This window comes from Podarcis melisellensis, assembly GCF_964234715.1.
Source record: "Podarcis melisellensis genome assembly, chromosome: 8".
In the NCBI taxonomy this organism is placed as follows: Eukaryota; Metazoa; Chordata; class Lepidosauria; order Squamata; family Lacertidae; genus Podarcis; species Podarcis melisellensis.
The window spans coordinates 50,004,862-50,020,699 of record NC_138540.1 but is presented as its reverse complement, the minus strand read 5'-3'; the positions used below and the strand labels follow the sequence as shown (position 1 = coordinate 50,020,699).

The 15,838-nt window shown below is 42.4% G+C and overlaps 1 protein-coding gene across 1 annotated transcript in view; it reads right to left on the bottom strand.

Annotated features, from left to right (window-relative positions):
- DYNLRB2 (dynein light chain roadblock-type 2) overlaps positions 1 to 15,838 on the bottom strand; it is a gene marked incomplete at its 5' end in the record, with an annotated part of 451,085 nt that overhangs the window by 407,698 nt on the left and 27,549 nt on the right. The window lies entirely within an intron of this gene.

Sequence of the window (15,838 nt, the reverse complement as noted above, 5' to 3'; positions counted from 1 at the left end):
CTGCACTTTCATCACTGGTTCACAATTTTACATGTTACACCAGAGGGAACAGCCCTACACTGGATTCCTCCCTATATGTCTTTGGAGGCTGCTGTCTGATAAATATTTTGTGCCAGAAAAATCAGTCACAAAAGGATAGTTTAAAAAGATTCCTGGTTCACTCCAGAAGTTCCAATTCTAGGGTAATTAACTGCATTATGGTGCAATCCTATACATCATGGCAGGATAGGGCAGTGAAGAGGGGCAGTGCCACACATCTGCTGCTTATCGGGAGGAGAAGGGTGAGGTGGCAGGTCAGGAGGGGGAGGTCTCCACTGTGTAATGGCATTGGCAGAACCAGTCTGGTGCTCCTGCAAATGCCCCCACAAATCACCAACCGTCTTGCCCCACCAGAAAGTCAGGCATGGGAAAACTATTTCAGCTTGAGGGCTACATTCCTTTCTGGGCAATGGGGATTTGCTTTTGGGTAAACAAGGATCAGATTAGGCTGTTTTTGCTTTAAATCCCACCAGGCCTTTTGGTAGTAGCTCCAACCTTATACTAGGGCCAACCACCATGAAGACCACCCTCTCCCCATGTTGCTGGGCTACTGCTGCCATCTTTCTTGACCATTGGCCTTGCTGGCAGGGAGGGGCTGACTGGAGCTGAAACTCTGGCCACATCTGGAGGGCACCACATTGTCTATCCCTGACTCATATTGTAGCTTTGTGTGGTGCTGTTCTAGCTGTGCTTTTAATTGCCCTATTGGAGGCTTTACTTGGGATAGAACGGGGTCACAAACCTTTGTGGACCCATGGACACATTCCAGACATGGAGAGAATGCTGTTGGTGCCAGTCACAAAATGGCTGTCATGAGGTGTGGCATAGCAGAACATTAGAGTCCTTCTAGTCCAGCTGGATACTTTCAGGAAGCTGATAATATGGGTTAGAAGTTTGTTGGATGCGGGGAATAAATGGATAGAGAGAAGCAAATGAGCCAAATTTACAATGCCTATTTTATATAGTAAGTATCAGATTCTCCCCTTCCTTTTTGATGCATCCATTTGTTTCTTCCCTAACCTTTCACTTAAAAAAAATAATCATGTTCTAGAGAGAATGCAAAGTAAACTGAAATGCTTTGACTATAGCTGCAACCCACATGCCCTCCTCTGTATACATAGAAAAGACAGTACGTGTTTCTGTAAATTGTGCAGCTTCGTCTTGGAAAGTCATATTTTGCACCTCATCTGGTCTAAATATTGAGTTTATGGTGGTGGGGAGAAAGGGGGAGGAACGTTGCTTTGCATTATGTGTTATGGATGCATGATGTTTATTTAAGAACTCAGTTTGCAGGAATGTTTTCCAGACCTGCGGTTCACCGCAATAGACAGTTGTTGATATTCCAATCCCAAGAGTGTTAGAATATGTTTAGAAATTGCGACACTTTTTAAAACCAGATGTCCTACATAATCTACACCAAAAAAGGGGGTGTGGTGTGTATGTATGCAAATATAACTGTTATTTGGCCTAACGAACAGGCTGCTAAAGCAAGCTATACTGACTCTCAGAAGCTGTATTTTCTTTTCTTTTTTTGGAAATCATAGAATTGTAGAGTTAGGAGGGACTCCAAGAGTCATCTAGTCCAACAAGGGATTGGAAATCCCTAGAGGGGGAAATGAAAATTCAGCAAACCCACTCTGTGCAGAGATCAGGCCTGGCTACATTGCTTAGTATTACTGCTAGCTTTAAAAGATGAGACAAATTTATGGATAAGGCTAACAGCTATGGTGGCTCCACTGTTGGAGGCAATATTCCTCTCAGTACCAGTCACTGCACTCACGTCTTGCTTGCAGGGTTCTTAATAGCTTCCAGTTGGCCAGTGTGATAACAGCATACCAGACCAGATGAGACTTTGATCTGACCTAGCCAGGCTGCTTTAACATGCTTATACCATTTTCCCCCATGGTTCTTTCCCGCACTATGCTTTTAAAGCACACACCTACTTGTGCACCTAAAAATAATTGAAAAAACAGATTTAGAAATGTGTATCACACAGGTACACTCCTCACAAAGGTAGAATCGATTGCAAGTGCTTATAGGCCTATATCGAGCAATCTTGTGGCTCCGAAAGCAAGGATGAAGAAGCTGTGGCTCTTCAGATATTGTTGGACCCAACTCCCATCAGCACTAACCAGCATGGCCAATGCTCAAGAGCAATGAGAGCTGTAACCTAGCAACATCTGGAGGGCCACAGTTTCCCCACCCCTGCTTTAAAGGGTAGGGTGGTCATGTGAGCTCCCTCACAGAGGATAGTTTGAAGACATGTCAGTGGTTGCTATTTGCTGTCAGAGGTCAGTATTTGTTGAGATTGAGTAAGGAAAGCAATTCAGAGCTTGAGACCACATTGCTCTCCACAGCCAAACACAGAGCTACAATGAGACAAGATTGTCATGAGCCCTGCATCCTAAGTCCTAGCATCAGAGGATTCAGATTTGGGTGAATCACAGGTCAAAACAGGAGGGGAGGCCTCAGACCCACTTCTACACCCTCCTGGCCTGAGGACGAGGCTCTCTCATTATCCTCAAACCCCGAGAATGACTCCTCAGTAGCTTCTCTCCTGCTTCACAGCCACTCAGGAGCACCTAGCTGCAGAATTGTCTACAAGCCTTTCAAGATTTGCAGATGGCAGACATTGGAATGGAAAGCTATGTTAGCCTCCCTAAAACATCGAGCTGCTCTGGACCTTTGCTGAGACAATATCTTCTATAGGTCAGGCAGGAGGGACCACTGGGAGCTGTCCAGGGTCCTGCCCTGCCCTGCCTGGGCGCTGTTTATTACTCCCAAGTCTCATCAGCGAAGGATTATGATGAAACATTCCAGACAGAGGGACTGTGGGAGCCCTTGAATATAGGTAGGGGGCAAGTCATGGCCCCCATAGCACTCTAAATCTGTAGCTAAGAGTTCCCTTCATAATTTAGGCATAATTCCCCTGTTTAACATCCATATGAAAACCTCATTGAGCACCAATTGTTGTTTCAGTGAGCTCTAGAACTTGCCCCAGTATGCTCTGCAAAACAGAGGCACACATATGGAAAAGATTCACAGTTTGAAAATCAATGTTGTAGCAGGTATTTATTTAGCTTTATGTATGGCTCCCTGACCCACAACCTAATAATGGATTAAAAAATCTAAATGGTTTTTTTTTTTAAAAAACTTCTTTTTAAAAAGAAAGAAAGAAAACCTCTCTGACTTACCCTGAAGGCCCCTAGTGAGTCTAAGACTTTGCCTCCTTAGCTCTTCAAAGGACAATTTATTAAGGAAGTTCATGACCATATTTATTTTACTGCTAAAGAGTTTGTTAGCACATTCAAGAAAGTGTGGGCGATTTTCTTGCTTTGGTTTATTGCCTGCTGGAGTGAGTTATTGCTTACCTGAGTGAGTCTGCTGAGCAATAGTTCAAATTAAAACTTGCCATTTATCATGTTCGCACCAATCCAAAATGACCACAGAATCCGAGCCATAATTATTTGCAGGCCTCTGGCTGCAGAGCTGTTGCAACAAGGTTTTTAAATACCATCAGGGAGGCAACAGATAGGAAAAGTTGCATTAAAAGGAAACTCTGGGGTAGGGAGGTTTGTTCAAAAGCCATGATGGCTGCTCTAGTATTAGCAGAAATCCAGTGCCCCACATTATTCTTCAGCTGATGATAGAACAGGGCATGTCATCATTGCCTACAAAGAGGACACCATGTGCATCTGTTTGCATATGCTCATTCATACATACAGAGGCACGTTTGCGGGGGGGGGGACTACTAGAAGTTAAATAAAAATACAATACAACCAAAGCAGAAAGACAATACTTGTGAGAAATCAATCTTTCAGTGTGGCAGTACCTGTTATCTAGCACTTCCTGCCTACTGATATTAGGCTGGTGCCATCATTGTACTGGTTTTGATGCCAGCTCAGTGTGATCCAGTGGTGAGAGTGCCAGACTAGGACCTAGAAGACTAGGCTTCAAATTTCCATTCTGCCTTGAGACTCACTGGGTGATCTTGGGGCAGTCACTGCCTCACAGCCTAACCTACTTCTCAGGGTTGTTGTAGGGATTAAATGAGGTAGGGGAGAACCATGTACATCACCTTAAATTTATTGGATGAAGGGTGGGATACAAATACAATGAAGTACCCAGACCAGACATATGATATTAATGTGTAATGTTATTGGGGGGGTGAAATATATGCTGAGACCATTCTAATTCCTGAAACCAGCAAGTATTGCAATTTAAACAAGGATTCAGATACCTGGAATAGCCAGCCTAACTTCTTGATGAGGATAGTTACAGGCAGGTAGCCGTGTTGGTCTGCCATAGTCGAAACAAAATAAAAAAAATTCTTCCAGTAGCACCTTAGAGACCAACTAAGTTTGTTATTGGTATGCACACAAAAGCTCATACCAATAATAAACTTAGTTGGTCTCTAAGGTGCTACTGGAAGAATTTTTTTTTATTTTGTTCTTGATGAGGAGATAGCCTAGGTAATGGGCCATTGAGGGGGACAAAGGAAGTGACTCTGTGCCAGATGACACAACTCACTGGTAGTTAGAAAGACAAAGACAAAGGCAAGAGTTTAGAGTTACTTTATGTGAGCTAGAAGCTAGAAGCAGTCGGCAGGGAAGGCAGAGGTTCAGAGCCATGTCTGATTTCTGCTTGAATCTGATACTGTGGCTCTGGGTGAAGCAAGACCCTCTTGGGGTGTTAATGCTGTGAGCCCTCCATTGTAAGCTCAGGTTGTATATATGTATAAATAAACCAAAAATCATAAAGACCCCACCGTTTCTGTTGTATCTCATTCCAAAAGAAATATGAACCCTGGAACCCCGGGAATCTCACACCACTTGGAGATTGAGGTGGTGTGCAACAAACATTAGTTTGCTTTTTAAAAGCTCTTAGTTTTATCTATATTTTGATAATTTTGTTATGTTTACTGTTTTAAAGACTATTATTTTACACCAATTGTGTGTGTGCGTAAGCGCGCGTGTGCGCAGTGGTATATAATTAAATCTTGTTAAATAAAAGTAAATAAATTGCTGGAAAGAAGGTGGCCAGTTGGCCTGTGTGCTTCCTCAGTCTGCTGTCTGAGTGCTCCCTGTTGATGAGCAGCTTTAAGGTCCCACCTGCAAATGCTTCTTTCAAATTGAGGATTGTCATCTATAAAGAAGACACACACATTGTCTCAGTTGTGATAGCCCAGGTCAGTGGATTGGAAAGTGTGTGAATTGTCCCTAAAAATCATAGCAGTTGAGAGATTTCTGAGACAGCTTCTGGCTCAGGCAGCAAGCATAGCCAAATCTGACTTTTACCTTTTAGAAAAGGGAGGCAATTTGGCCAGGGAACTGAGAGCATAAGAGAAATGGGGAGGTGGAACCCAATCTGGCTCTTACATCTGCATTTTCTCTGGGAAGGGAGGAAAGTTAAGCCCCCTAAAGCTCTAATTTATTTTATTTATGTTTTCCATTTGCATCCAAAAGTGGTCTATGGCTACAGCCCGGCAATAATGATAAAATTCCTCATTTTCACTCAGCACATGAATGAAACACATACAACAGGATGGTAAAAGCAATGCAGCTACGGCAGAGATAACAGTAAGGGAAAATTCCCATGCAAGTGTGACAAAAAGCTAGGCTAACCTCCTCCATAAGGTTTTCATTTTATTTACTTACTGGAGGCAGGCCAGAGCTGCTGACATATGTTCTATGGGATGTTTGGGACTCATTAGTGAGGTGAATTAGCACTGTAGCTTGACCTGTTGACAAGCATGATCTTTAACCTCCTGACATAAAGGTGACTGCAATTTGCAAGGGCTTCACAACCTCCCCCCATCTGGAGTGGTTGGGAGGCAGGCTTATTTGCTTCTTCGAAACCATAAATGACGCTTGCTGTCTGAACTCAGTTGACTTGCCAGTTCATAGTGCATGGCACAAAACCAGAAGGCACAGTGTGGGGGTTTCTGTGCTACTAATCAATCTGCAATAGAGTAGAAGTTGGACAGAGACGCTTTACTCAAAAAGGCTGAGCTTCTTATCTTCTCCCTAAATAGGATATTTAAGCAACTGTTCATTATAGGAAATACATCAATAACAACAGCAGTGCTTTAAGATGCATGCAGTTCTTGTCTGGGCAAACGCAGATATTAATGAGGCAAGCATGTAAGTGTTTAACAGTCTAAACAATAAAGCTGCATCATATAAGGACCGACATTTCTGTTAACTGTGGCTTCTCTCAGTTTCTCTTTTTAGTTTCTTGAGTTTACTTCACCACACTTCTGCATCCATTTGCATTTTTTTAAAAGCCATTCTAAAGATTTATCAGCATTGTAGTGCACATTTCTCCTAATATACACATTTTGCAAGGAATTTTCCCCAATACAGTGCATTTTTGTATGTTTATTTTCAATAATATATGCATTTTATGCACCCCTTTCCTTTACATACTCATTTTTGTATACATTTGGGGGTTGAAAACCGCACCACAAAACTCAGAGACTTTTGAAGGACAGCTATGTTTTGGGTTGCATCTTGTTTTGGGAAGTGCAAATTATGAAGGTTTGCCTTAAACTGCAAAACCAAAATGAATTTCTCCTCCATCCCTAGTATCACATGAGATAGGCAAGGGGGGCTATAACAAAGAACTCAGAGAGCTAGTGAGCAACCAAGGCTAGCTTACTGGCTAAGTCATTCTCAGTGTTTGGAGGAGCCAGAGTTGGCCATTGCCTCCCTCTAACATGGAAGGAATAAAAAAAAGCTTCAAGTCAGGCAGGACTTTTGCCCGGCAGAACAAGTCTCCCCTGAGCAATGTTTGTTAGCTTGATTGGTTCCTGCTTTGCTTTACACATACCCCATACTGAAGTGCCGAGACTTGACCAAGGCCACACAATGAAACCATGGCAGAGATCTGAAGTCATTTCTCCAAGCCTTTCCCCCCATTCATTAGTCTATATTAAAGGTTATTGACAAATCAGCACTTCCAATTTAACTTCCAATGGTTAGTTAAGTTCCGGGTTGCAAACTGGGCTAAAAATGCAAACAATTAGGCAACAATGCTACTTGCAGAAATGAAGCTCAGAAATAAGAAATCAGCTCTTTCCACAATCTGGATATATTTATCTCCTTCCATATATTTCTACATAAACAAAGCACAGATCTTATTGAACGTATCTAATACCCAACTTTCCAAGTCAATATAAATAATTAAGCCTGTCTCTTTTTTCAGACAAATTATCAGCAGGGAAAGCTTTACAAAATATTTCCTCGTGAAATACAGAGCTATTTCTTTAAAGAAAGGGATCTGGCAGAACTGGGAGGCAGTTAGCTTAGCGCCATTAATACAGAACACAGTCTATCAGCATTTAGTGAACTCTTGGTGACCCTGGCGGAGAGCAGCAACTTTAGCTTCTCCTTATGAAAAATATGAATAAAAAGTAGAGTCAAAATGTAAGCATCACTCACAGAAAATGTTAGATTGGAATGACGCACATCATTTCAGCGCCTTGCACACAAAGTGGATGCCAGAGAAATGGTATCCAGAAGTTTGCTTTTCTCAGACAGGGAGACCACCATTTTAGGGTTAAATGCAGGAATCTTATGGAACTTTCGTACTAAGGATGTTTGTGGAATCATCATCATCATCATCATCATCATCATTCAAATTCTGATACAAACTAATTTGTTCCATACCTCCTGGGTTAATATGTTTCCCTATGGATTTTCCTTAGTTATTTATAAAAGTATTTATAAGGTATCAGGGCAGTGAACAACAATGCTTAATACCCACTGAAGGCAGTACAGAACAATGGTTAAAACTACTGGTTGCTCTTTGTACTTCTCTAAATTTAGCAATGTACTTTTTGGTTGAAAGAAAAGTGACAATTTTCATATAAAATGCATATTTTAAAATAAACCACATTGCATAAATACACGTTTTGTAAGAAAGTACATTAAAAAGATAGTATAGGTGCTGCCTGCAGGGAGGAGTTGTCCCTGAGACCCAACAGCTAATCCTCCCCCTGGCCTCCTCGCTGGCCCAAGTAGGACTAATTCAGCCAGCTAGCCCTGGTGACTAATAACCTCTGGTCACTTTGCCTTGCCTCTCCATTTCCCAGTAAGTGGGTGCAGCTCAGCGATTGGAAGGTGATGTGATCATTGCTGCTCCACCACATTATCCATCACTGCATTTTGGCCTTCCATATTCAGGCTGAATGCTTCTATAAGGTTAATGTATGCAAGCAATTGTTTAAAAACAAACCAACCTTTGAATACTGATTAATATTTTTACCTGGTTTTACTACTACTACTACTACTTTATTTGTTAAATTTCTATAGAAACACAAAAATACATAAGGTAGTAACAAACAAAAACAACACTCCCCAAGACAGTTTAAAAGGGCATAGATTCTTTAATTAGCCAAAGGCCTGGGAGAAGAGGAATGTTTTTGCCTGGCACCTAAAGATATGTTATCAAGGTGCCAGAAAAGCTTCCTTGGGGAGAGCATTCCATAAGTGGGAAGGAACCACACAAAAGGCTCGTGTTGCCACTTTCCAGTCTTGTCATGGAAGAGGCACACAAAGAAGGACTTCAAATGGTGATCATAGGGTCCAGGTCACTTCATATGGAAAGACCCATCCTTGAGGTATTGCAGTTCTGAGCCCTTTAAGACTTTATAGTTCAAAACCAACAGTGGCTGCTCTGATGCCAATCTCTAGGACATGTGATACCCCCTTGCGAAACTTTCATTTGGTAACCTTTCCAATACTCCTCCCAATCTCTCCCTTCATGTTGCTCTTCAGGCAATGTTGCCTGACAACAACATAAAGGTGTCTAAGAGTGCCCAGAGAGATTTTGATCATCCAGTATGAGTCCTGTTGACTTCTCTTGAAATGCATTCTCTTTAAATCAGCATTTTAGTTCGGATTTCTGCTTAATTTATACATTTTGGTATATACAATCTTGTAAAGCAATTTCCCATTTTTTGTTATGGAAGTGAGAGCTGGACCATAAAGAAGGCTGATTGCCAAAGAATTGATGCTTTTGAATTATGGTGCTGGAGGAGACTCTTGAGAGTCCCATGGACTGCAAGAATATCAAACCTATCCATTCTTAAGGAAATCAGCCCTGAGTGCTCACTGGTAGGACAGATCCTGAAGCTGAGGCTCCAGTACTTTGGCCACCTCATGAGAAGAGAAGACTCCCTGGAAAAGACCCTGTGTTGGGAAAGATGGAGGGCACAAGGAGAAGGGGACGACAGAAGACGAGATGGTTGGACAGTGTTTTCAAAGCTACCAGCATGAGTTTGACCACACTGCGGGAGGCATTGAAAGACAGGAGTGTCTGTCGTGCTCTGGTCCATGGGGTCACGAAGAGTCGGACACGACTAAACAACTAAACAACAAAAACAACAACCTTGATTCTCAAACTCAATCCGTTCTGAAAGTCCGTTCGACTTCCAAAATGTTTGCAAACCAAGGTGTGGCTTCTGATTGGCTGATTGGCCCTGGAAACAATGCCGAAAGCCAAAACAGATGTTTGGCTTCCGAAAAACGTTTGCAAACCAGAACACTTACTTCCAGGTTTGCGGTGTTTGGGAGCTGATTTGTTCGTCAACTAAGCTGCTCGGGAACCAAACTACCACTGTACATTACTTGGTTGAAGAACTGCACTGCAAAATTCAGATAACTGCAAATTTTGAATAATTGATGTGTTTCCATTTATGTATTATTTTGGAAACTGCAGATGAAGTTTAAATGCTAACTGAATTGGATTTCTTCCCCATCCCTAATATACAGCACAACCCAGTCCCTATAATTTATTGTGGTCAGAAGGAGGAGGTGCAGTTTGTGCATGGAGCTCTCTCTCACACAATATGGAATATACCAGAGCTTCATGTGTGCATTGGAGCAAATTAGTTTAAGCTGAGTCTCTACTTTTGAAGTTTCCCTGCAGAGGGAATGTGCCTCTTTAAAAATAAGATAGGATAATGTTTTATTTTCAAGCCAGGAGGTAGAGGAGGACCCATTTTGCTTTGACAAACAAAAGCCACAGAAGAAGCTATGTTGAATCTGGTCTTTACATGCCTGCTGCCTCCTTAGTGATGGAATAATTTATGAAGCTAACAAAATACTCCCAATAAAATGTAAAGACCAGGAACATAAAATGTGTAATAATCCTCAGCTAAACAAAATGACTGCTATAGCTACGACTTGCTAGTTTTAGTAGGGCATTTAACAACAACAGCCGTCACAGAACGGCACACAAATTTCAAGAAATAACTGTCCAATCTCGTCATTTTAACCATCCGCATTATACAAGCTACTCAGTCAATTAAGGACTGGATTCTGCAGCTATTAGGCTGGCAATATACAAAGGAAGGGGGAAGCTTTCCACCAACAGGATTTTACATTCAATTTGATGGCTGTGAAAACAGCTAGGCTCTGAGCATCAAGTTTACCGGCCATGGCCAAAGATCAAGAATCTAAGGATGGACAAAACTGTCATAAGAACATAAAAAGGAACCCTGCTGGATTGAGCCAAAGGCCTAGCTAGACCTGAACTCTATTCTCACAGTGGATAACCAGATACCTGTGGGAAACTGGGAAGCAGCACCTGAGCAAAACAGCAGTCTCTCCCTACCTGTAACTCCCAGCAACTGATGTTCAGAGGTGGCCTCCAACAGTGGAGGTAGAACGTAGCCACTTGGGTAGCTTTAAAAGAAGGTTGGACAGATTCATGGAGGATAAAGCTACCAGCAGCTATTAGCCATGATAGCTATGGTCCATCTCGACCGTCAGAGGCAGTAAAGGCCTTCCTAGCGCAATTACTGGGAAGTGAAGGTAGGGAGAGTGTTATTGTGCTGAGGTGCTGCTTGTGGGCTTCCCATAAGCATCTAATTCCCATTGTGTGCACAAGATGCTGGACTAGATGGGCCTTTGACCCGATCCAGCAGGGGTCTTCTTTGGTTCTTATGACAGTTTCGTCCATCCCTATGTGCAACCCTATCTGGGACGTGGGTGGCGCTGTGGGTTAAACCACAGAGCCTAGGACTTGCCGATCAGAAGGTCAGCGGTTCGAATCCCCGCCATGGGGTGAGCTCCCGTTGGTCGGTCCCTGCTCCTGCCAACCTAGTAGTTCGAAAGCATGTCAAAGTGCAAGTAGATAAATAGGTATTGCTCTGGCAGGAAGGTAAACAGCGTTTCCGTGCACTGCTCTGGTTCGCCAGAAGTGGCTTAGTCATGCTGGCTTCATGACCCGGAAGCTGTACACTGGCTCCCTTGGCCAGTAAAGTGAGATGAGCACCGCAACCCTAGAGTCGATCATGACTGGACCTAATGGTCAGGGTTCCCTTTACCTTTGCTATGTGCAACCCACCTCGGGTTGTGTTGGGACAGTCTTTCATTCTGCTTATAGTGCCCTAAATATCTATACATCTTTACTGAGGGAAAGTAATAGAGCTTTTACATAACACTTAGTTAGAGGAGCAACATTTCTCCCCCCCCCCTTTGCTAAGAATAATAGGGGTGCCTCCTCTTACCTTGTAAGACAGGGAGATTTCAAGGAAGATATCTAATTGCTTGCTTCATCAGCATGTTTCTCAGAAAAGGATGCCTGGGAATTGGACAGAAGAGGCAAAAATCTGAAAATCCTGCTTCACAGCATCACTACTTAAAACAATAATTAAACTATTGAGAAATATTGAAGGGACAACAACAAAAAATTATCTTGAGAACTGTATGCCTGATACTTCACTGGTGTAAATATTCAAAGGCCTCTGGCCTGAGAGACATTATACGTGAGGCTTATGCACACCTTAAGAATGATGCCTTATACTGAGGCAGACCATTGGCCAACCTAGCTCAGTATTGTCTACACTGACTGGCAGTAGCTCTTCAGGGTTTCAGGTGAAGAGTCTTTCCCAGGCTTACCTAGAGATGCTGGGGATTTAACCTGAGGCCTTCAACATACAAATCAAAAGGCTTTACCAATAAGCTATGGGCCTAGAGCTCTTCCTTGTGAAAGATGGCACCGTGTATTTCATGAGGGTAATAACAGGGTAGATTACCTTGCCAGTTTTCTCTGAATTCTTCCACCCATTGAATTTTCTTCCTTAACTGTCTGTCATTCTTTTTCCTTCTTCCCACCAAGTTCACATGGACTGTTGCTTGGGATGGAGAGAAGATCTCTAATCTACTGCATAAAACAATAGTTAAAGAGTGTTGGACTTCAGTTCAGATCCAGGAGCCCCATTGCTTGGGTTCCCCATTCAGCACTGAGGTCTCGCCAGATGGCCTTGACTAATAGTTATATGAACCTAAGTCAGTCATGTCTATTAAGTCACTAGCCCTCGCATTCATGCTGTGTCTATGCATACATGTGTTTAAAACCCAAATGGTTACACGCCTGAACAGGCCAAGTTCCATGTTTTGGAAAACCCTAAGCAAGCCGTCCTTGGTGTTCCCTGGAGGTGACTGAGCATCCTCCATAAAACCAGCCACACTTTTTAGCCCCCAGCAGAAGCATTGATGCAGCCTCCCCCTGTCCTGGTAGGAGAGGGTTTGAATGAGCTGGAGAGAACCTCCCTGACATCAGCACAGGAATAGGCTGGGAACCACAGCAGGACAGTAGGGATGTGAGATGGAATCTGCTGTTGCCAACTATGACGTTTTATTGAGGATATGGCTATGCTCTACCTCCACTGCCAGAGGCAATATGGTTCTAAATAACAGTTGGTGGGAATCACAAATAGGAAAAGTGCTGTTGTGCCTTTCTTGTGGGCTTCCCAAGGCATCTGATTGACTATTGTGAGAACAAGTTTTTGGACCAAATGGGGCTTTGGCCTGATACAGCAGGGGTGGAGCAAAAAGGAAGAGGAGGAGGAGGAGGAGGAGGAGGAGGAGGAGGAGGAGGAGGAGGAGAAGACGACTTTGTTTCCTGTACTGGTGTCTTGTATTTCCTTCATTTCCTGGGAACTATATCAATTGAAATGGAGGGGTGTTTCCCCCTCCTTTTTTCACAAATTATGAGGAACCTTTCTCTAATAACAGACACACCCAGTCATGGCCAGATTTGGAAGAGAGAGAGAAATGTGGTTCTGTTAAACCATGGAACGCTGCTAGATTCTACTGTAACCATGTAATTAGTGCTTATTCTATCTGGGATTTGCTTGTCAGATATGATCTTATTTAATTACATGCCCATGCAAACACTTTCTTTGTATGCATTCATGCAAGCAGTTTGTATGCAAAATAGTTGTGCAATTGCACACCCAGAGAGAGATGCAAACTGATCTGATTAATGTCCCTTAGGGCCCTTGGATAATTTCAACAAGATTGCTAGACCAAAACTGGTTTCGGTAAAACTGGTCATTTTATCTTTTCAGATTTGAGAGTCGCATTTGTACAGAGGCCTTGTAATCATCTCTTTCAAATGGTGCAGCCAAGATCAAGACAAGCTGATAGGAGCTGCGATAATTAAAACAGAGGCTTTCATTTCTAAGTGCAATATTTGGAACATATGAACCCTTTCACAAAAGTCCCCTTCAGAGGCATCTTTGGATGAATTCAGTAGGCACACCTGCCCTGGGCCCTATGGGGGGTAATTTTTAGGGTGGGCAAGGGGGGCATTCAATTCAGGAACATGTCTTAGATTAAATGTGATTACTCCTCAAGGGTAGGGATGTTGAAAAACTGACAAGAGCAGAAGAGGAAGCAGAAATAGCTGCAGTGTGCATGTTCATCTGTGATCAGGAAGAGAAACTACAGTGGTACCTCGGGTTAAGTACTTAATTCGTTCCAGAAGTCCGTTCTTAACCTGAAACTGTTCTTAACCTGAAGCACCACTTTAGCTAGTGGGGCCTCCTGCTGCTGCCGCTCCGCCAGAGCACGGTTTCTGTTCTTATCCTGAAGCACTATTTCTGGGTTAGTGGAGTCTGTAACCTGAAGCGCAGGTAACCTGAAGTTTATGTAACCTGAGGTACCACTGTACTCAAGGGAAGATAATCAGTATTCTTATTCTTATTTGGACATTTTTAAATGTCCAAAGAATTAATTACTCTCATTTTACATCATTTTGGTGTTTCCTTTATATTTAAATGAATGTAGGTTACATATACAGTGGTACCTTGGGTTACAAATGCTTCAGGTTACAGACTCTGCTAACCTGGAAGTAGGACCTCAGGTTAAGAACTTTGCCACAGGATGAGAACAGAAATCACACGGCGGCGGCACAGCAGCAGCAGGAGCCCCCATTAGCTAAAGTGGTACCTCAGGTTAAGAACAGTTTCAGGTTAAGAACGGACCTCCAGAACAAATTAAGTTCTTAACCAGAGGTACCACTGTATTAGATAAATAGTTATGTATGTTACATAAGTCTTGTTAAACAGTGGACAGTGAAAATAATAACATAGTATCTGGTGGAAGTTGAACTGCAGCAGAATGAAAGCAGTGTTGATTGTGACAAATGCAAGTTAGAATGAAAATTGTTGCTTTCTTATATCCCGACTCAAGAGTGTTCCTGTTCCTGGCAAATGCCCTGGTGTTGCAGGCATCTACCTATGCAGTTTTGCATGAATGGTCTTAGCAGGGGGGAGAGTTGTTTAAGTGGTGGTGTGTATTACCGTTTTGTAACCAAGCAACATTTTATTGCCTGTGCAATTTTTTTCTGTCTGCTGTATGGAAAAGCACATGAATCTGACCTTTGAATAGTTTTGTAAGTAAACCATTTTATGACTTACTAAACATGTGGTCTATCTTTGTGCTAGGGAAGTGGGATACTTTGGAAAGAACCATTAAAAGTGGGATACTTTCACTGGAAAGGGCACATTTAAAAGGTTTTACAGCCTATATTTACACACTTTTCTTTGCTGCGTGTTTTGTGATTTTAAATCTCTGCTGCAGCTTTGTCACCAAAGACTATTGTGCCGAACTTGGGTCTTGGCTTTGAACATAAGGTAGGGGTGGGAACCTGTGACTCTCTGGCTGTTGCTGGACTACAACTCCCATTATACCTGACCACTGCTATTGCTGGCTGGATTGGATGGGGGTTGAAATCCAACAGCATCAAGGGCCACAGGTTCTACACCCCTGGTTTAAACCTTGCTGAGAATCATGTCTTCTCTATTGAGACTATTTATTCTATGACTTTCAAGATATTGTAAGAAACTGTACATACCCTATTTAATTCTGCCTTGTTCCAAATTCCCATTTCCCCTAAAGTCACTGCAAACTGAAAAGTAGCATATTTTAATGCATATTGGGGTGGGTGCTAGAAATAATCTCCCACTATTTTCATGCCTCTCCTTTGCTATTACAGCAACATTTTCTCTTGTGACCGAACAATAAATGTTTCATAAACACTTCCATCCATCTGCAAGTGGACCTTGAAAATTGATTATTTTTGTTTGTTTGTTTTTACCCTTCCAAATGTTTCTGCTGTTAATGCAGCCAACATATTATTTTTTCCCCTGCTAGGAAAGAATGTGAAGAATTAGGAAAGCTAAAAGAAAGCAAGACTATGTGTTTTGAAGATGAAGCCACTCATGAACATTGGCACACAGCCTTCTTGGAACAAACGTCCAAACACAGCCTGAGGACCGATGAACAGTCAATTTTTCAACCCCGTGGGGTGGTTTTCACATTATCGGGGACAAAGCAATAGAGCAGAACTCTTTGCTTCATATTTAAAGGTCACCATGGTTAATATTTATTAGAAGTGTGGGTATTTATTTGGGGATAGTTTTCATCTATTATTTCTAGGAAGGCCACAAAGAGTTCAGCACTATGGAGAAACAGTTAATGTTGTTTTTATGCTAATAACT